Source organism: Nothobranchius furzeri, chromosome 4, assembly GCF_043380555.1.
Source record: "Nothobranchius furzeri strain GRZ-AD chromosome 4, NfurGRZ-RIMD1, whole genome shotgun sequence".
NCBI lineage: Eukaryota > Metazoa > Chordata > Actinopteri > Cyprinodontiformes > Nothobranchiidae > Nothobranchius > Nothobranchius furzeri.
Genome location: NC_091744.1, coordinates 49,021,093 through 49,043,708, shown reverse-complemented (window position 1 = coordinate 49,043,708; position 22,616 = coordinate 49,021,093).

The window sequence follows — 22,616 nt, the reverse complement described above, 5'->3', positions numbered from 1 at the left end:
CCAAGCCATGCTTTGACTGAGGATTACGAAATTTGGTACACTAATGTGGTGTCTCAGGACCTACAAAAAAGTCTCTTGGAGTCAAGTTCAAAGTCGCACAGGAAGTCGGCCATTTTGGATCAAGTACGCGATTTAGTGGTTTTCGCACACGTTGTTTGGAGAGTGATGCTCCGTCGCCCTTTTCACCAATCTCCTTCAAACTTCTGCTATATACCCTTAAGACATAGGGGAAAAAATTCAACCGTCGGATTTTTCAAAAGTTGAAAGGTGTGGGCGTGGCTAAGCCTCAAACTTTGACCTGTCGCCACGCTACTCTTTTTTTCACAGCTCCCTACTGGACTCCTTTTACCCAATCACCAGGATTCTGTGGCAAACAGCAGTAGACAAGTTGAGGTTACTTGGTCTCCAGTACTGGCAGGTTTTGAAAAAAGGCGGGGCTTTGGGACCATGGCGAAAATCGCCATCACGCCATGGAAATACGTTTGTCTCTCATTTCTTCAGTTATCGTGATATTGCTACGAAACTTCTGGTGAGTGATCCTAGTCTGAGCTCCAAGAGAAATAGACAGCTGAATTTTGTGGGCGTGGCCTATGTTTTGAAATAGCGCCCCCTAGGACCATTTAAACTATTAGCCCCAAGCCATGCTTTGACTGAGGATTACGAAATTTGGTACACTAATGTGGTGTCTCAGGACCTACAAAAAAGTCTCTTGGAGTCAAGTTCAAAGTCGCACAGGAAGTCGGCCATTTTGGATCAAGTACGCGATTTAGTGGTTTTCGCACACGTTGTTTGGAGAGTGATGCTCCGTCGCCCTTTTCACCAATCTCCTTCAAACTTCTGCTATATACCCTTAAGACATAGGGGAAAAAATTTAACCGTCGGATTTTTCAAAAGTTGAAAGGTGTGGGCGTGGCTAAGCCTCAAACTTTGACCTGTCGCCACGCTACTCTTTTTTTCACAGCTCCCTACTGGACTCCTTTTACCCAATCACCAGGATTCTGTGGCAAACAGCAGTAGACAAGTTGAGGTTACTTGGTCTCCAGTACTGGCAGGTTTTGAAAAAAGGCGGGGCTTTGGGACCATGGCGAAAATCGCCATCACGCCATGGAAATACGTTTGTCTCATTTCTTCAGTTATCGTGATATTGCTACGAAACTTCTGGTGAGTGATCCTAGTCTGAGCTCCAAGAGAAATAGACAGCTGAAGTTTGTGGGCGTGGCCTATATTCTTAAATAGCGCCCCCTAGAGCCATTAAAACTTTCAGCCCCAAGCCATGCTTTGACTGAGGATTACGAAATTTGGTACACTAATGTGGGGTCTCAGGACCTACAAAAAAGTCTCTTGGAGCCAAGCGTAAAGTCGCACAGGAAGTCGGCCATTTTGGTGCAAGTACGTGATTTAGTGGTTTTCGCACACATTGTTTGGAGAGTGATGCTCCGTCGCCCTTTTCACCAATCACCTTCAAACTTCTGCAATACACTCTTAAGACATAGGGGAAAAAATTCAACCGTCGGATTTTTCAAAAGTTGAAAGGTGTGGGCGTGGCTAAGCCTCAAACGTTGACCTTTCGCCATTACTTTACTTGACTTAATAACTCCCATGTGCATGATCAGATCTTTTTCGAACTTTGTCTGTGTGATCATTGACCATATCTGTAAACAATGACAATGTGGACAGCTGACATCACCTAAGCCCCGCCCCCTGACTACAGGAATTTATTTTTTATGCTGAAATGCCCATATTTGTCCCCTCTAATTTAGTCAACATGACCCTAAGGTCATGCACTGTCTTCATGATGCTGTAATGACCATTCAGATCTGATAGCTTTCCAGAAAGGGAGGGGCTTTGATGCCATGGCGAATTCTGGCGTAACGCCGTAATCTTAATATTCAATTTAATGGTGAGCTCAGAGGGGATGCTGAGTCAGGGTGAGGTGCAGACTAGGAGGCCATTCGCGGTTTCTGGTGTCGGGGTGGTTGACGTTTCTGTTCTGTCAGACGTGCACTGGTGCCCCGGGCTGCCGTCCAGACCGGAGCGGCGCGGAGCTGCGAGGGCCGAACGACGCTGCTTGCAGCTTTAATTATTTTTTGTTATTCCGTGCCCCCTTTGAACGGCTTTTTGGGGACCTTAACATACCCCAAAACTCACAATATTTTGCAAACTTCTCAGGCCTGTTGAAAAATTTGATATTTTAAAGGTCCCAAAAAAATCGCAAAGAAAATGGCTGAACAGCGCCCCCTACAAAGTGAAAAAAAACCCTCTCCATAAAGCTTAGTTTATCGTACAGTTATGAAATTTGGTACACTTGTAGAACTCAACAGTCCGCACAGAAAAGTCTCTTGCAAGCATGGTCAATATCAAACAGGAAGTCGGCCATTTTGGGTTGAAATGGCGATTTTTAGCCGTTTTTGCCGTTTTTAGGGTCCGTTTCTGATTGGATTGCTCGATCATTTTTCGCACGATCGTCTCAAAACTTGTGTAAAATTGCTCAGAAGGAATGGGCGAACAAAATGAGACAAGGATTCTGAGTTTTCGTATATGTTGAAGGGGCGGGGCCAGGCCTCGAAGTTTGACTACTCGCCAAAAATTTTTAAATTGCTATAACTTCATAACTGAATGGAATAGAGTTACCAAACTTTCTGTGGTCATTCGTCATCCAGCCACAAAGTAAATTGAATGGTCGCATGATGACATCACACAAGCCCCGCCCCCTCAGGACCAAAAAGGTTAAGTTTTACTGTGAAAGGTCCCAAATTGCCCCATTTCACTAAATCACCACAAATTTGTAGCTGGTAACTCAAGACAAGTGGGGGTTGCTTGGTGTCACATTATGTGAGTTTTCGGCAGAGGGCGGGGCTGTGGCGGCGCGGCGAAGTCAGGCGTACCGCCGTGGCCTTACGTTTGCCTCCCATTTCGTCATTTCTAAAGATATCATCACGAAACTTCTTGTGAGTGATCCTAGTCTGGCCCCCCAAAAGATCTGATGTGAACATCCGGTGGGCGTGGCCTATTTTCTGAAATAGCGCCCCCTAGGACCATTAAAACTGTCAGCCCCAAGCCATGCTTTGACTGAAGATTACGAAATTTGGTACACTAATGTGGTGTCTCAGGACCTACAAAAAAGTCTCTTGGACCCAAGTGCAAAGTCGCACAGGAAGTCGGCCATTTTGGTCCAAGTACGCGATTTACTGGTTTTCGCACACCTTGTTTGGAGAGTGATGCTCCGTCACCCTTTTCACCAATCTCCTTGAAACGTCTGCTATATACTCTTAAGACAAAGAGGAAAAAATTCAACCGTCAGATTTTTCAAAAGTTTAACGGTGTGGGCGTGGCTAAGCCTCAAACTTTGACCTGTCGCCACGCCACTCATTTTTTCACAGCTCCCTACTGGACTCCTTTTACCCAATCAGCAGGAATCTCTGGCAAACAGCAGTAGACAACTTGAGGTCACTTGGTATCCAGTACTGGCAGGTTTCAAAAAAAGGCGGGGCTTCAGGAGCATGGCGAAAATCGCCATCACGCCATGGAAGTATGTTTGCCTCTCATTTCTTCAGTTATCGTGATATTGCTACGAAACTTCTGGTGCGTGATCCTAGTCTGACCCCCAAGCGACATAGATATCTGAATTTAGTGGGCGTGGCCTATTTTCTTAAATAGCGCCCCCTAGGACCATTTAAACTAATAGCCCCAAGCTATGCTTTGACTGAGGATTACGAAATTTGGTACACTAATGTGGTGTCTCAGGACCTACAAAAAAGTCTCTTGGAGCCAAGCGCAAAGTCGCACAGGAAGTCGGCCATTTTGGTCCAAGTGCGCGATTTAGTGGTTTTCGCACACGTTGTTTGGAGAGTGATGCTCCGTCGCCCTTTTCACCAATCTCCTTCAAACTTCTGCTATATACTCTTAAGACATAGGGGAAAAAATTCAACCGTCGGATTTTTCAAAAGTTGAAAGATGTGGGCGTGGCTAAGCCTCAAACTTTGACCTGTCGCCACGCCACTCTTTTTTTCACAGCTCCCTACTGGACTCCTTTTACCCAAACACCAGGATTCTGTGGCAAACAGCAGTAGACAAGTTGAGGTTACTTTGTCTCCAGTACTGGCAGGTTTTGAAAAAAGGCGGGGCTTTGGGAGCATGGCGAAAATCGCCATCACGCCATGGAAATACGTTTGCCTCTCATTTCTTCAGTTATCGTGATATCGCTACGAAACTTCTGGTGAGTGATCCTAGTCTGACCCCCAAGTGAAATAGACAGCTGAAATTTGTGCGCGTGGCCTATTCTCTTAAATAGCGCCCCCTAGGACCATTTAAACTAATAGCCCCAAGCCATGCTTTGACTGAGGATTACGAAATTTGGTACACTAATGTGGTGTCTCAGGACCTACAAAAAAGTCTCTTGGAGCCAAGGACAAAGTCGCACAGGAAGTCGGCCATTTTGGTCCAAGTACGCGATTTAGTGGTTTTCGCACACGTTGTTTGGAGAGTGATGCTCCGTCGCCCTTTTCACCAATCACTTTCAAACTTCTGCTGTATACTCTTACGACGTAGGGGAAAAAATTCAACCGTCGGATTTTTCAAAAGTTGAAAGGTATGGGCGTGGCTAAGCCTCAAACTTTGACCTTTCGCCATTACTTTACTTGACTTAATAACTCCCATGTGCATGATCAGATCTTTTTCAAACTTTGTCTGTGTGATCATTGACCATATCTGTAAAAAATGACAATGTGGACAGCTGACATCACCTAAGCCCCGCCCCCTGACTACAGGAAGTCTATTTTTTATGCTGAAATACCCATATTTGTCCCCTCTAATTTAGTGAACATGACACTAAGGTCATACACTGTCTTCAAGATGTTGTAATGACCATTCAGATCTGATAGCTTTCCAGAAAGGGAGGGGCTTTTATGCCATGGCGAATTCTGGCGTAACGCCGTAACCTTACAATTCAATTTAATGGTGAGCTCAGAGGGGATGCTGAGTCAGGGTGAGGTGCGGACTAGGAGGCCATTTGCGGATTCTGGCGTCGGGGTGGTTGACGATTCTGTTCTGCCAGACGTGCCCTGGTGCCCCGGGCTGCTGGCCAGGCCGGAGCGGCGCAGAGCTGCGAGGGCCGAACGACGCTGCTTGCAGCTTTAATTATTTTTTGTTATTCCGTGCCCCCTTTGAACAGCTTTTTGGGGACCTTAACATACCCCAAAACTCACAATATTTTGCACACTTGTCAGGCCTGGTGAAAAATTTGATATTTTAAAGGTCCCGAAAAAATCGCAAAGAAAATGGCTGAACAGCGCCCCCTACAAAGTGAAAAAAACCCCTCTCCATAAAGCTTAGTTTATCGTACAGTTATGAAATTTGGTACACTTGTAGTACTCAACAGTCCGCACAGAAAAGTCTCTTGCAACCATGGTCAATATCAAACAGGAAGTCGGCCATTTTGGGTTGAAGTGGCGATTTTTTGCCGTTTTTGCCGTTTTTAGGGTCCGTTTCTGATTGGATTGCTCGATCATTTTTCGCACGATCGTCTCAAAAATTGTGTAAAATTGCTCAGAAGGGATGGGCGAACAAAATGAGATAAGGATTCTGAGTTTTCGTATATGTTGAAGGGGCGGAGCCAGGCCTCGAAGTTTGACTACTCGCCAAAAATATTTAAATTGCTATAACTTCATAACTGAATGGAATAGAGTTACCAAACTTTCTGTGGTCATTCGGCATCCACCCACAAAGTAAATTGAATGGTCGGATGATGACATCACACAAGCCCCGCCCCCTCAGGACCAAAAAGATCAAGTTTTACTGTGAAAGGTCCCAAATTGCCCCATTTCACTTAATCACCACAAATTTATAGCTGGTAACTCAAGACAAGTGGGGGTTGCTTGGCGTCACTTTATGGGAGTTTTCGGCAGAGGGCGGGGCTGTGGCGGCGCGGCGAATTCAGGCGTACCGCCTTGGCCTTACGTTTGCCTCCCATTTCGTCATTTCCAACGATATCGTCACGAAACTTCTTGTGAGTGATCCTAGTCCGGCCCCCCAAAAGATCTGATGTGAACATCTGGTGGGCGTGGCCTATTTTCTGAAATAGCGCCCCCTAGGACCATTAAAACTGTCAGCCCCAAGCCATGCTTTGACTGAGGATTACGAAATTTGGTACACTAATGTGGTGTCTCAGGACCTACAAAAAAGTCTCTTGAAGCCAAGTGCAAAGTCGCACAGGAAGTCGGCCATTTTGGTCCAAGTGCGCGATTTAGTGGTTTTCACACACGTTGTTTGGAGAGTGATACTCCGTCGCCCTTTTCACCAATCACTTTCAAACTTCTGCTATATAGTCTTAAGACATAGAGGAAAAAATTCAACCGTCGGATTTTTAATAAGTATAAAGGTGTGGGCGTGGCTAAGCCTCAAACTTTGACCTTTCGCCACGCCACTCTTTTTTTCACAGCTCCTTATTGGACTCCTTTTACCCAATCACCAGGAATCTCTGGTAAATAGCAGCAGGCAAGTTGAGGTCACTTGGTCTCCAGTACTGGAAGGTTTTGAAAAAAGGCGGGGCTTTGGGAGCATGGCGAAATTCGCCATCACGCCATGGAAATACGTTTGCCTCTCATTTCTTCATTTATCGTGATATCATTACGAAACTTCTGGTGAGTGATCCTAGTCTGACCCCAAAGAGACATAGACAGCTGAAATATGTGGGCGTGGCCTAATTTCTGAAATAGCGCCCCCTAGGACCATTTAAACTAATAGCCCCAAGCCATGCTTTGACTGAGGATTACGAAATTTGGTACACTAATGTGGTGTCCCAGGGCCTACAAAAAAGTCTCTTGGAGCCAAGCACAAAATTGCACAGGAAGTCGGCCATTTTGGTCCAAGTACGCGATTTAGTGGTTTTCGCACACGTTGTTTGGAGAGTGATGCTCCGTCGCCCTTTTCACCAATCGCCTTCAAACTTCTGTTATATACTCTTAAGGCATAGGGGAAAAAATTCAACCGTCGGATTTTTCAAAAGTTGAAAGGTGTGGGCGTGGCTAAGCCTCAAACTTTGACCTGTCGCCGCACCACTCTTTTTTTCACAGCTCCCTACTGGACTCCTTTTACCCAATCAGCAGGAGTCTCTGGCAAATAGCAGTAGACAACTTGAGGTCACTTGGTATCCAGTACTGGAAGGTTTCAAAAAAAGGCGGGGCTTTGGGAGCATGGCGAAAATCGCCATCACGCCATGGAAATACGTTTGCCTCTCATTTCTTCATTTATCGTGATATCGTTACGAAACTTCTGGTGAGTGATCCTAGTCTGACCCCAAAGAGACATAGACAGCTGAAATATGTGGGCGTGGCCTAATTTCTGAAATAGCGCCCCCTAGGACCATTTAAACTAATAGCCCCAAGCCATGCTTTCACTGAGGATTACGAAATTTGGTACACTAATGTGGTGTCCCAGGACCTACAAAAAAGTCTCTTGGAGCCAAGCACAAAATTGCACAGGAAGTCGGCCATTTTGGTCCAAGTACGCGATTTAGTGGTTTTCGCACACGTTGTTTGGAGAGTGATGCTCCGTCGCCCTTTTCACCAATCGCCTTCAAACTTCTGCTATATACTCTTAAGGCATAGGGGAAAAAATTCAACCGTCGGATTTTTCAAAAGTTGAAAGGTGTGGGCGTGGCTAAGCCTCAAACTTTGACCTTTCGCCATTACTTGACTTAATAACTCCCATGTGCATGATCAGATCTTTTTCGAACTTTGTCTGTGTGATCATTGACCATATCTGTAAACAATGACAATGTGGACAGCTGACATCATCTAAGCCCCGCCCCCTGACTAAAGGAAGTTATTATTTTATGCTGAAATGCCCATATTTGTCCCCTCTAATTTAGTCAACATGACACCTAGGTCATGCACTGTCTTCATGATGCTGTAATGGCCATTCAAATCTGATAGCTTTCCAGAAAGGGAGGGGCTTTGATGCCATGGCGAATTCTTGCGTATGCCGTAACCTTACAATTCAATTTAATGGTGAGCTCAGAGGGGATGCTTAGTCAGGGTGAGGTGCGGACTAGGAGGCCATTTGCTGTTTCCGGTGACGGGATGATTGACGTTTCTGTTCTGCCAGACATGCCCTGGTGCCCCGGGCTGCCAGCCAGGCCGGAGCGGCGCGGAGCTGCGAGGGCCGAACGACGCTGCTTGCAGCTTTAATTATTTTTTGTTATTCCGTGCCCCCTTTGAACAGCTTTTTGGGGACCTTAACATACCCCAAAACTCACAATATTTTGCACACTTGTCAGGCCTGGTGAAAAATTTGATATTTTAAAGGTCCCAAAAAAATCGCAAAGAAAATGGCTGAACAGCGCCCCCTACAAAGTGAAAAAAACCCCTCTCCATAAAGCTTAGTTTATCGTACAGTTATGAAATTTGGTACACTTGTAGTACTCAACAGTCCGCACAGAAAAGTCTCTTGCAACCATGGTCAATATCAAACAGGAAGTCGGCCATTTTGGGTTGAAATGGCGATTTTTTGCCGTTTTTGCCGTTTTTAGGGTCCGTTTCTGATTGGATTGCTCGATCATTTTTCGCACGATCGTCTCAAAAATTGTGTAAAATTGCTCAGAAGGGATGGGCGAACAAAATGAGATAAGGATTCTGAGTTTTCGTATATGTTGAAGGGGCGGAGCCAGGCCTCGAAGTTTGACTACTCGCCAAAAATATTTAAATTGCTATAACTTCATAACTGAATGGAATAGAGTTACCAAACTTTCTGTGGTCATTCGTCATCCACCCACAAAGTAAATTGAAAGGTCGGATGATGACATCACACAAGCCCCGCCCCCTCAGGACCAAAAAGATCAAGTTTTACTGTGAAAGGTCCCAAATTGCCCCATTTCACTTAATCACCACAAATTTGTAGCTGGTAACTCAAGACAAGTGGGGGTTGCTTGGCGTCACTTTATGGGAGTTTTCGGCAGAGGGCGGGGCTGTGGTGGCGCGGCGAATTCAGGCGTACCGCCTTGGCCTTACGTTTGCCTCCCATTTCGTCATTTCCAAAGATATCGTCACGAAACTTCTTGTGAGTGATCCTAGTCCGGCCCCCCAAAAGATCTGATGTGAACATCTGGTGGGCGTGGCCTATTTTCTGAAATAGCGCCCCCTAGGACCATTAAAACTATTAGCCCCAAGCCATGCTTTGACTGAGGATTACGAAATTTGGTACACTAATGTGGTGTCTCAGGACCTACAAAAAAGTCTCTTGGAGTCAAGTTCAAAGTCGCACAGGAAGTCGGCCATTTTGGATCAAGTACGCGATTTAGTGGTTTTCGCACACGTTGTTTGGAGAGTGATGCTCCGTCGCCCTTTTCACCAATCTCCTTCAAACTTCTGCTATATACCCTTAAGACATAGGGGAAAAAATTCAACCGTCGGATTTTTCAAAAGTTGAAAGGTGTGGGCGTGGCTAAGCCTCAAACTTTGACCTGTCGCCACGCTACTCTTTTTTTCACAGCTCCCTACTGGACTCCTTTTACCCAATCACCAGGATTCTGTGGCAAACAGCAGTAGACAAGTTGAGGTTACTTGGTCTCCAGTACTGGCAGGTTTTGAAAAAAGGCGGGGCTTTGGGACCATGGCGAAAATCGCCATCACGCCATGGAAATACGTTTGTCTCTCATTTCTTCAGTTATCGTGATATTGCTACGAAACTTCTGGTGAGTGATCCTAGTCTGAGCTCCAAGAGAAATAGACAGCTGAATTTTGTGGGCGTGGCCTATGTTTTGAAATAGCGCCCCCTAGGACCATTTAAACTATTAGCCCCAAGCCATGCTTTGACTGAGGATTACGAAATTTGGTACACTAATGTGGTGTCTCAGGACCTACAAAAAAGTCTCTTGGAGTCAAGTTCAAAGTCGCACAGGAAGTCGGCCATTTTGGATCAAGTACGCGATTTAGTGGTTTTCGCACACGTTGTTTGGAGAGTGATGCTCCGTCGCCCTTTTCACCAATCTCCTTCAAACTTCTGCTATATACCCTTAAGACATAGGGGAAAAAATTTAACCGTCGGATTTTTCAAAAGTTGAAAGGTGTGGGCGTGGCTAAGCCTCAAACTTTGACCTGTCGCCACGCTACTCTTTTTTTCACAGCTCCCTACTGGACTCCTTTTACCCAATCACCAGGATTCTGTGGCAAACAGCAGTAGACAAGTTGAGGTTACTTGGTCTCCAGTACTGGCAGGTTTTGAAAAAAGGCGGGGCTTTGGGACCATGGCGAAAATCGCCATCACGCCATGGAAATACGTTTGTCTCATTTCTTCAGTTATCGTGATATTGCTACGAAACTTCTGGTGAGTGATCCTAGTCTGAGCTCCAAGAGAAATAGACAGCTGAAGTTTGTGGGCGTGGCCTATATTCTTAAATAGCGCCCCCTAGAGCCATTAAAACTTTCAGCCCCAAGCCATGCTTTGACTGAGGATTACGAAATTTGGTACACTAATGTGGGGTCTCAGGACCTACAAAAAAGTCTCTTGGAGCCAAGCGTAAAGTCGCACAGGAAGTCGGCCATTTTGGTGCAAGTACGTGATTTAGTGGTTTTCGCACACATTGTTTGGAGAGTGATGCTCCGTCGCCCTTTTCACCAATCACCTTCAAACTTCTGCAATACACTCTTAAGACATAGGGGAAAAAATTCAACCGTCGGATTTTTCAAAAGTTGAAAGGTGTGGGCGTGGCTAAGCCTCAAACGTTGACCTTTCGCCATTACTTTACTTGACTTAATAACTCCCATGTGCATGATCAGATCTTTTTCGAACTTTGTCTGTGTGATCATTGACCATATCTGTAAACAATGACAATGTGGACAGCTGACATCACCTAAGCCCCGCCCCCTGACTACAGGAATTTATTTTTTATGCTGAAATGCCCATATTTGTCCCCTCTAATTTAGTCAACATGACCCTAAGGTCATGCACTGTCTTCATGATGCTGTAATGACCATTCAGATCTGATAGCTTTCCAGAAAGGGAGGGGCTTTGATGCCATGGCGAATTCTGGCGTAACGCCGTAATCTTAATATTCAATTTAATGGTGAGCTCAGAGGGGATGCTGAGTCAGGGTGAGGTGCAGACTAGGAGGCCATTCGCGGTTTCTGGTGTCGGGGTGGTTGACGTTTCTGTTCTGTCAGACGTGCACTGGTGCGACGGCAGACCGGAGCGGCGCGGAGCTGCGAGGGCCGAACGACGCTGCTTGCAGCTTTAATTAGGCCCGAGCAGCGAAAGCGCTGCGAAGGCCTCTTGTTTTTGCTCTGATTATTATTATTTTTTGTTATTCCGTGCCCCCTTTGAACAGCTTTTTGGGGACCTTAACATACCCCAAAACTCACAATATTTTGCACACTTGTCAGGCCTGGTGAAAAATTTGATATTTTAAAGGTCCCAAAAAAATCGCAAAGAAAATGGCTGAACAGCGCCCCCTACAAAGTGAAAAAAACCCCTCTCCATAAAGCTTAGTTTATCGTACAGTTATGAAATTTGGTACACTTGTAGTACTCAACAGTCCGCACAGAAAAGTCTCTTGCAACCATGGTCAATATCAAACAGGAAGTCGGCCATTTTGGGTTGAAATGGCGATTTTTTGCCGTTTTTGCCGTTTTTAGGGTCCGTTTCTGATTGGATTGCTCGATCATTTTTCGCACGATCGTCTCAAAAATTGTGTAAAATTGCTCAGAAGGGATGGGCGAACAAAATGAGATAAGGATTCTGAGTTTTCGTATATGTTGAAGGGGCGGAGCCAGGCCTCGAAGTTTGACTACTCGCCAAAAATATTTAAATTGCTATAACTTCATAACTGAATGGAATAGAGTTACCAAACTTTCTGTGGTCATTCGTCATCCACCCACAAAGTAAATTGAAAGGTCGGATGATGACATCACACAAGCCCCGCCCCCTCAGGACCAAAAAGATCAAGTTTTACTGTGAAAGGTCCCAAATTGCCCCATTTCACTTAATCACCACAAATTTGTAGCTGGTAACTCAAGACAAGTGGGGGTTGCTTGGCGTCACTTTATGGGAGTTTTCGGCAGAGGGCGGGGCTGTGGTGGCGCGGCGAATTCAGGCGTACCGCCTTGGCCTTACGTTTGCCTCCCATTTCGTCATTTCCAAAGATATCGTCACGAAACTTCTTGTGAGTGATCCTAGTCCGGCCCCCCAAAAGATCTGATGTGAACATCTGGTGGGCGTGGCCTATTTTCTGAAATAGCGCCCCCTAGGACCATTAAAACTATTAGCCCCAAGCCATGCTTTGACTGAGGATTACGAAATTTGGTACACTAATGTGGTGTCTCAGGACCTACAAAAAAGTCTCTTGGAGTCAAGTTCAAAGTCGCACAGGAAGTCGGCCATTTTGGATCAAGTACGCGATTTAGTGGTTTTCGCACACGTTGTTTGGAGAGTGATGCTCCGTCGCCCTTTTCACCAATCTCCTTCAAACTTCTGCTATATACCCTTAAGACATAGGGGAAAAAATTCAACCGTCGGATTTTTCAAAAGTTGAAAGGTGTGGGCGTGGCTAAGCCTCAAACTTTGACCTGTCGCCACGCTACTCTTTTTTTCACAGCTCCCTACTGGACTCCTTTTACCCAATCACCAGGATTCTGTGGCAAACAGCAGTAGACAAGTTGAGGTTACTTGGTCTCCAGTACTGGCAGGTTTTGAAAAAAGGCGGGGCTTTGGGACCATGGCGAAAATCGCCATCACGCCATGGAAATACGTTTGTCTCTCATTTCTTCAGTTATCGTGATATTGCTACGAAACTTCTGGTGAGTGATCCTAGTCTGAGCTCCAAGAGAAATAGACAGCTGAATTTTGTGGGCGTGGCCTATGTTTTGAAATAGCGCCCCCTAGGACCATTTAAACTATTAGCCCCAAGCCATGCTTTGACTGAGGATTACGAAATTTGGTACACTAATGTGGTGTCTCAGGACCTACAAAAAAGTCTCTTGGAGTCAAGTTCAAAGTCGCACAGGAAGTCGGCCATTTTGGATCAAGTACGCGATTTAGTGGTTTTCGCACACGTTGTTTGGAGAGTGATGCTCCGTCGCCCTTTTCACCAATCTCCTTCAAACTTCTGCTATATACCCTTAAGACATAGGGGAAAAAATTTAACCGTCGGATTTTTCAAAAGTTGAAAGGTGTGGGCGTGGCTAAGCCTCAAACTTTGACCTGTCGCCACGCTACTCTTTTTTTCACAGCTCCCTACTGGACTCCTTTTACCCAATCACCAGGATTCTGTGGCAAACAGCAGTAGACAAGTTGAGGTTACTTGGTCTCCAGTACTGGCAGGTTTTGAAAAAAGGCGGGGCTTTGGGACCATGGCGAAAATCGCCATCACGCCATGGAAATACGTTTGTCTCATTTCTTCAGTTATCGTGATATTGCTACGAAACTTCTGGTGAGTGATCCTAGTCTGAGCTCCAAGAGAAATAGACAGCTGAAGTTTGTGGGCGTGGCCTATATTCTTAAATAGCGCCCCCTAGAGCCATTAAAACTTTCAGCCCCAAGCCATGCTTTGACTGAGGATTACGAAATTTGGTACACTAATGTGGGGTCTCAGGACCTACAAAAAAGTCTCTTGGAGCCAAGCGTAAAGTCGCACAGGAAGTCGGCCATTTTGGTGCAAGTACGTGATTTAGTGGTTTTCGCACACATTGTTTGGAGAGTGATGCTCCGTCGCCCTTTTCACCAATCACCTTCAAACTTCTGCAATACACTCTTAAGACATAGGGGAAAAAATTCAACCGTCGGATTTTTCAAAAGTTGAAAGGTGTGGGCGTGGCTAAGCCTCAAACGTTGACCTTTCGCCATTACTTTACTTGACTTAATAACTCCCATGTGCATGATCAGATCTTTTTCGAACTTTGTCTGTGTGATCATTGACCATATCTGTAAACAATGACAATGTGGACAGCTGACATCACCTAAGCCCCGCCCCCTGACTACAGGAATTTATTTTTTATGCTGAAATGCCCATATTTGTCCCCTCTAATTTAGTCAACATGACCCTAAGGTCATGCACTGTCTTCATGATGCTGTAATGACCATTCAGATCTGATAGCTTTCCAGAAAGGGAGGGGCTTTGATGCCATGGCGAATTCTGGCGTAACGCCGTAATCTTAATATTCAATTTAATGGTGAGCTCAGAGGGGATGCTGAGTCAGGGTGAGGTGCAGACTAGGAGGCCATTCGCGGTTTCTGGTGTCGGGGTGGTTGACGTTTCTGTTCTGTCAGACGTGCACTGGTGCCCCGGGCTGCCGTCCAGACCGGAGCGGCGCGGAGCTGCGAGGGCCGAACGACGCTGCTTGCAGCTTTAATTATTTTTTGTTATTCCGTGCCCCCTTTGAACAGCTTTTTGGGGACCTTAACATACCCCAAAACTCACAATATTTTGCACACTTGTCAGGCCTGGTGAAAAATTTGATATTTTAAAGGTCCCAAAAAAATCGCAAAGAAAATGGCTGAACAGCGCCCCCTACAAAGTGAAAAAACCCCCTCTCCATAAAGCTTAGTTTATCGTACAGTTATGAAATTTGGTACACTTGTAGTACTCAACAGTCCGCACAGAAAAGTCTCTTGCAACCATGGTCAATATCAAACAGGAAGTCGGCCATTTTGGGTTGAAATGGCGATTTTTTGCCGTTTTTGCCGTTTTTAGGGTCCGTTTCTGATTGGATTGCTCGATCATTTTTCGCACGATCGTCTCAAAAATTGTGTAAAATTGCTCAGAAGGGATGGGCGAACAAAATGAGATAAGGATTCTGAGTTTTCGTATATGTTGAAGGGGCGGAGCCAGGCCTCGAAGTTTGACTACTCGCCAAAAATATTTAAAATGCTATAACTTCATAACTGAATGGAATAGAGTTACCAAACTTTCTGTGGTCATTCGTCATCCACCCACAAAGTAAATTGAATGGTCGGATGATGACATCACACAAGCCCCGCCCCCTCAGGACCAAAAAGATCAAGTTTTACTGTGAAAGGTCCCAAATTGCCCCATTTCACTTAATCACCACAAATTTGTAGCTGGTAACTCAAGACAAGTGGGGGTTGCTTGGCGTCACTTTATGGGAGTTTTCGGCAGAGGGCGGGGCTGTGGCGGCGCGGCGAATTCAGGCGTACCGCCTTGGCCTTACGTTTGCCTCCCATTTCGTCATTTCCAAAGATATCGTCACGAAACTTCTTGTGAGTGATCCTAGTCCGGCCCCCCAAAAGATCTGATGTGAAAATCTGGTGGGCGTGGCCTATTTTCTGAAATAGCGCCCCCTAGGACCATTAAAACTGTCAGCCCCAAGCCATGCTTTGACTGAGGATTACGAAATTTGGTACACTAATGTGGTGTCTCAGGACCTACAAAAAAGTCTCTTGAAGCCAAGTGCAAAGTTGCACAGGAAGTCGGCCATTTTGGTCCAAGTGCGCGATTTAGTGGTTTTCACACACGTTGTTTGGAGAGTGATACTCCGTCGCCCTTTTCACCAATCACTTTCAAACTTCTGCTATATAGTCTTAAGACATAGAGGAAAAAATTCAACCGTCGGATTTTAAATAAGTATAAAGGTGTGGGCGTGGCTAAGCCTCAAACTTTGACCTTTCGCCACGCCACTCTTTTTTTCACAGCTCCTTATTGGACTCCTTTTACCCAATCACCAGGAATCTCTGGTAAATAGCAGCAGGCAAGTTGAGGTCACTTGGTCTCCAGTACTGGAAGGTTTTGCAAAAAGGCGGGGCTTTGGGAGCATGGCGAAATTCGCCATCACGCCATGGAAATACGTTTGCCTCTCATTTCTTCATTTATCGTGATATCACCTCGACCATTGTTGTGAGTGATCCTAGTCTGACCCCCAATAGAAAAGGTCAGCTTAAGTTTGTGGGCGTGGCCTATTTTCTGTATTAGCGCCCCCTAGGACCATTAAAACTGTCAGCCCCAAGCCATGCTTTGACTGAGGATTACGAAATTTGGTACACTAATGTGGTGTCTCAGGACCTACAAAAAAGTCTCTTGGAGCCAAGTGCAAAGTCGCACAGGAAGTCGGCCATTTTGGTCCAAGTGTGCGATTTAGTGGTTTTCACACACGTTGTTTGGAGAGTGATGCTCCGTCGCCCTTTTCACCAATCGCCTTCGAGCTTCTGCTATATACTCTTAAGACATAGAGGAAAAAATTCAACCGTCGGATTTTAAATAAGTATAAAGGTGTGGGCGTGGCTTAGCCTCAAACTTTGACCTTTCGCCACGCCACTCTTTTTTTCACAGCTCCCTATTGGACTCCTTTTACCCAATCACCTGGAATCTCTGGTAAATAGCAGCTGACAAGTTGAGGTCACTTGGTCTACAGTACTGGCAGGTTTTGAAAAAAGGCGGGGCTTTGGGAGCATGGCGAAATTCGCCATCACGCCATGGCAATACGTTTGCCTCTCATTTCTTCAATTATCGTGACATCGCCACAAAATGTCTGGTGAGTGATCCTAGTCTGACCCCCAATAGAAATGGGCATCTGAGATTTGTGGGCGTGGCCTATATTCTGAAATAGCGCCCCCTAGGACCATTAAAACTGTCAGCCCCAAGACAAGGTTTGACTGAGGATTACGAAAATTGGTACACTCATGTAGGGTCTCTGGCCCTACAAAAAAGTCTCTTGGAGCCAAGCGCAATTTCGCACAGGAGGTCGGCCATTTTGGTCCAAGTACTCGATTTAGTGGTTTTCGCACACGTTGTTTGGACATTGATGGCCCGTTGACCTTTACACCGATCACCTTCAAACTTATGCTATGTACTTTTAAGTCAAAGGGGAAAAAATTCAACCGTCGGATTTTAAATAAGTATAAAGGTGTGGGCGTGGCTAAGCCTCAAACTTTGACCTTTCGCCATGACATTACTTGACTTAATAACTCCCATGTGCATGATCAGATCTAATTCAAAGTTTGTCTGTGTGATCACTGACCACATCTCAAGACAACGACAATGTGGACAGCTGACATCACCTAAGCCCCGCCCCCTGACAACAGGAAGTCTATTGTTTTATGGTGAAATGCCCATATTTGTCCCCTCTAATTTAATGAAAATGACACTCAGGTCATACAGTGTCTTCATGATGTTTTAAAGACCATTCAGATCTGATAGCTTTCCAGAAAGGGAGGGGCTTTGATGCCATGGTGAATGCTGGCGTGACGCCATGACCTTACATTTGACTGTAACTTCCACAAACGGCCTCCGATTTGCCCGAAACTGAATATGGCAATGAACAATCATGCCCTTTAGCCAATGAGGCACAAACGGTTGGTGAATGTTATATAATGTCACCAAAGCTGACCTCAATGGGACTTTTCTGTAGTTGGTCACAGCGCCACCTAGATAACGTTATCCTTCGATAACTTTAAAAAACATGGTCAGAATAGCATTAAAGTTGGTCACTGTCATCACACCACCAGTGTGGTAAAGATAGAGGATTCCCTAGTGGTGAGACATAAAATATAATGGTGGGCTCAAAGGGGATGCTGAGTCAGGGTGAGTTGCGGACAAGGTGGCCGTTAGCAGTTTCTGGTGTTGGGGTGGTCGACGTTTGTGTTCTGCGGACGTGCCCTGGTGCCCCGGGCTGCCGGCCAGGCCGGAGCGGCGCGGAGCTGCGAGGGCCGAACGACGCTGCTTGCAGCTTTAATTAGGCCCGAGCAGTGAAGCTGCGAAGGCCTATTGTATCTGCTCCGTTTATTATTACGCTTTCTTTCTTTCTTTTTTCTTCCGCGTCTTTGACTGGCCTTTAGGGGGTCTTAGCATATCCAAAAAGTCACCAAATTCTGGCCCAATATAGAAAGTGCGTGAAATTTACGTATTTCACTGGCGATGTGAAAGTTCATAAAAAAATGGCTGAACAGCGCCCCCTAGAAAGTGAAAAATACCCCTCTCCATAAAGCTTAGTTTATCGTACAGTTATGAAATTTGGTACACTTGTAGAACTCAACAATATGCACAGAAAAGCCTCTTGCATCCATGGTCAATATCAAACAGGAAGTCGGCCATTTTGGACTAAAGTGGCCATTTTGACCCTGTTTCGGCCATTTCTTGGGTCTATATTTGGTTGAACAGTTTGGTCATTTTTCGCACGATCGTCTCAAAAATAGTGTGCGATCGAACAGAAGCGACAGACGATTAAAATGAGACAATAAAATTGACTTTTCGTAAATACTGAAGGGGCGGGACCAGGCCTCAAAGTTCGAGCACTCGCCAAAAAAATTCAAATTGCTATAATTTCATAAATGAAAGAATTACAGATAAAGTAACTTTCTATGGACAATCATCATCGCCCCCCGAAGACAAATGAATGGTCGATTGATGATGTCACATAAGCCCCGCCCCTTCAGGACTTAAAAGGTCAAGTTTTACTAGGAAATTTTCCAAAATTCGCCCTTTCGAATAATCATCCTAAATTTGTATCAGGTAACTGAAGACAAGTTGGGGTTGCTTGGCGTCACTTTATGGGAGTTTTCTGGAGAAGGCGGGGCTGTGGCGGCGCGGCGAACTCAGGCGTACCGCTTAGGCCTTACGTTTGCCTCCCATTTCGTCATTTCTAGAGATATCGCCACGAAACTTCTTGTGAGTGATCCTAGTCCGGCCCCCAAAAAAATCTGATGTGAAATTCCGGTGGGCGTGGTCTATTTTCTGAAATAGCGCCCCCTAGGACCATTAAAACTGACAGCCCCAAGCCATGCTTTGACTGAGGATTACGAAATGTGGTACACTAATGTGGTGTCTCAGGACCTACAAAAAAGTTTCTTGGAGCCAAGTGCAAAGTCGCACAGGAAGTCGGCCATTTTGGTCCAAGTGCGCGATTTAGTGGTTTTCGCACACGTTGTTTGGAGAGTGATGCTCCGTCGCCCTTTTCACCAATCGCCTTCACACTTCTGCTATATACTCTTAAGACATAGATGAAAAAATTCAACCGTCGGATTTTAAATAAGTATAGAGGTGTGGGCGTGGCTAAGCCTCAAACTCTGACCTGTCGCCACGCCACTCTTTTTTTCACAGCTCCCTATTGGACTCCTTTTATCCAATCACCACCAAACAGTGGCAAATAGCAGCAGACAAGTTAAGGTCACTTCGTCTATAGTACTGGCAGGTTTCGAATAAAGGCGGAGCTTTGGGAGCATGGCGAAATTCACCATCACGCCATGGAAATACGTTTGTCTCTCATTTCTTCAATCATTGTGACATTGCCACACAATTTCTGATGAGTGATCCTACTCTGACCCCTAATATAACTGGACAGCTGAAGTTTGTGGGCGTGGCCTATTTTCCGAAACAGTGCCCCCTAGGACCATTAAAACAGTCAGCCCCAAGCCATGCTTTGACTGAGGATCACACAATTTGGCACACTAATGTAGTGTCTCAGGACCTACAAAAAAGTCTCTTGGAGCCAAGCGCAATGTCGCACAGGAGGTCGGCCATTTTGGTGCAATTACTCAATTTAGTGGTTTTCGCACACGTTATTAGGAGAATTATATCTCCTCGCCCTTTCCACCGATCACCTTCAAACTTCTGCTATATACTCTTAAGACATAGAGGAAAAAATTCAACCGTCGGATTTTAAATAAGTATAAAGGTATGGGCGTGGCTAAGCCTCAAACTTTGACCAGTCGCCATTACTTTATTTGACTTAACAACTCCCATGTGCATGATCAGATCAATTTCATACTTTGTCTGTGTGATCACTGACCACATCTGAAGACAGTGACAATGTGGACAGCTGACATCACCTAAGCCCCGCCCCCTGACTACAGGAAGTCTATTGTTTTATGGTGAACTTCCCATATTTGTCCCCTCTAATTTAGTCAAGATGACACTAAGGTCATGCACTGTCTTCATGATGTTGTAATGACCATTCAGATCTGATAGCTTTTCAGAAAGTGAGGGGCTTTGATGCCATGGCGATTTCTGGCGTGATGCTGTGACCTTACGTTTGACTGTAACTTCCACAAACAGCCTCCGATTTGCCCGAGACTGAACATCACATCACCAGTGTGGTAAAGATAGAGTATCTCCTAGGGGTGAGACATGTAATGGTGGGCTCAGAAGGGATGCTGAGTCAGGGTGAGGTGTGGACGAGGAGGCCTTTCACGGTTTCCGGTGTTGGGGTGGCTGACTTTCTGTTCCGCCAGGCATGCCCTGGTGCCCTCGGCTGCCGGCCAGGATGGAAAAGCGCGGAGCCGGGTTTGGAGAGCGTCGGGGATGGAGCGGAGGGGGTGCGGACAGAGGGCGAGCAGCTTCGCTGCGAGGGCCGAACGACGCTGCTTGCAGCTTTAATTATTTTTTCTTTTTCTTCCGCGTCTTTGGGTGGCCTTTAGGGGGTCTTAGCATATCCAAAAACTCACCAAATTCTGGCCCAATATAGAAAGTGCGTGAAATTTACGTATTTCACTGGCAACGTGAAATTTGGTAAAAAAATGTTTCGACAGCGCCCCCTGGAAAATTAAAAATACCCCTCCGCTTTGACCTTTTTTCATAGTAGAGTTATGAAATTTGGTACACTTGTAGAACTCAACAATACGCACAGAAAAGCCTCTTGCACCCATGGTCAATATCAAACAGGAAGTCGGCCATTTTGGACTAAAGTGGCCATTTTGACCCCGTTTTGGCCATTTCTAGGGTCTATATTTGGTTGAACAGTTTGGTCATTTTTCGTACGATCGTCTTAAAAATAGTGTGCGATCGAACAGAAGCGATGGTCGATTAAAATGAGACAATAAAATTGACTTTTCGTAAATAGTGAAGGGGCGGGACCAGGCCTCAAAGTTCGAGCACTCGCCAAAAAAATTCAAATTGCTATAATTTCATAAATGAAAGAATCACAGGTAACGTAACTTTCTATGGACAATCGTCATCGCCCCTCGAAGACAAATGAATGGTCGTTTTATGATGTCACATAAGCCCCGCCCCCTCAGTACTTAAAAGGTCAAGTTTTACTGGGAAATTTTCAAAAATTCGCCCTTTCAAATAATCATCCCAAATTTGTAGCAGGTAACTGAAGACAAGTTGGGGTTGCTTGGCGTCACGTTATGGGAGTTTTCTGCAGAAGGCGGGGCTGTGGCGGTGCGGCGAAGTCAGGCGTACTGACGTGGCCTTACGTTTGCCTCCCATTTCGTCAATTCTAAAGATATCGCCACGAAACTTCTTGTGAGTGATCCTAGTCTGGCCCCCCAAAAAATTTGATGTGAATATCCGGTGGGCGTGGCCTATTTTCTGAAATAGCGCCCCCTAGGACCATTACAACTGTCAGCCCCAAGCCATGCTTTGACTGAGGATTACGAAATTTGGTACACCAATGTGGTGTCTCAGGACCTACAAAAAAGTCTCTTGGAGCCAAGTGCAAAGTCGCACAGGAAGTCGGCCATTTTGGTCCAAGTACTCGATTTAGTGGTTTTTGCACACGTTGTTTGGAGAGTGTTGCACCATCGCCCTTTTCACCAATCGCCTTCTAACTTCTGCTATACACTCTTAAGACATAGATGAAAAAATTCAACCGTCGGATTTTAAATAAGTATAAAGATGTGGGCGTGGCTAAGCCTCAAACTTTGACCTGTCGCCACACCACTCTTTTTTTCACAGCTCCCTATTGGACTCCTTTTAACCAATCACCAGCAATCACTGGCAAATAGCAGCAGACAAGTTGAGGTCACTTGGTCTATAGTACTGGCAGGTTTCGAATAAAGGCGGGGCTTTGGGAGCATGGCGAAATTCACCATCACGCCATGGAAATACGTTTGTCTCTCATTTCTTCAATCATTGTGACATCACCACACAATTTCTGATGAGTGATCTTACTCTGACCCCTAATAGAATTGGACAGCTGAAGTTTGTGGGCGTGGCCTATTTTCTGAAATAGCGCCCCCCTAGGACCATTAAAACTATCAGCCCCAAGCCAAGCTTTGACTGAGGATCACGAAATTTGGCACACTAATGTGGTGTCTCAGGACCTACAAAAAAGTCTCTTGGAGCTAAGTACAATGTCGCACAGGAGGTCGGCCATTTTGGTCCAAGTACTCGATTTAGTGGTTTTCGCACACGTTATTAGGAGAATGATGTCTCGTCGTCCTTTCCACCGATCACCTTCAAACTCCTGCTATATACTCTTAAGACACAGAGGAAAAAATTCAACCGTCGGATTTTAAATAAGTATAAAGGTGTGGGCGTGGCTAAGCCTCAAACTTTGACCAGTCGCCATTACGTTACTTGACTTAATAACTCCCATGTGCATGATCAGATCAATTTCAAACTTTGTCTGTGTGATCACTGACCACATCTGAAGACAGTGACAATGTGGACAGCTGACATCACCTAAGCCCCGCCCCCTGACTACAGGAAGTCTCCTGTTTTATGGTAAAATGCCCATATTTGTCCCCTCTAATTTAGTCAACATGACACCAAGGTCATGCACTGTCTTCATGATGTTGTAATGACCATTCAGATCTGATAGCTTTTCAGAAAGGGAGGGGCTTTGATGCCATGGCGATTTCTGGCGTGACGCTGTGACCTTACGTTTGACTGTAACTTCCACAAACAGCCTCCGATTTGCCCGAGACTGAACATCACATCACCAGTGTGGTAA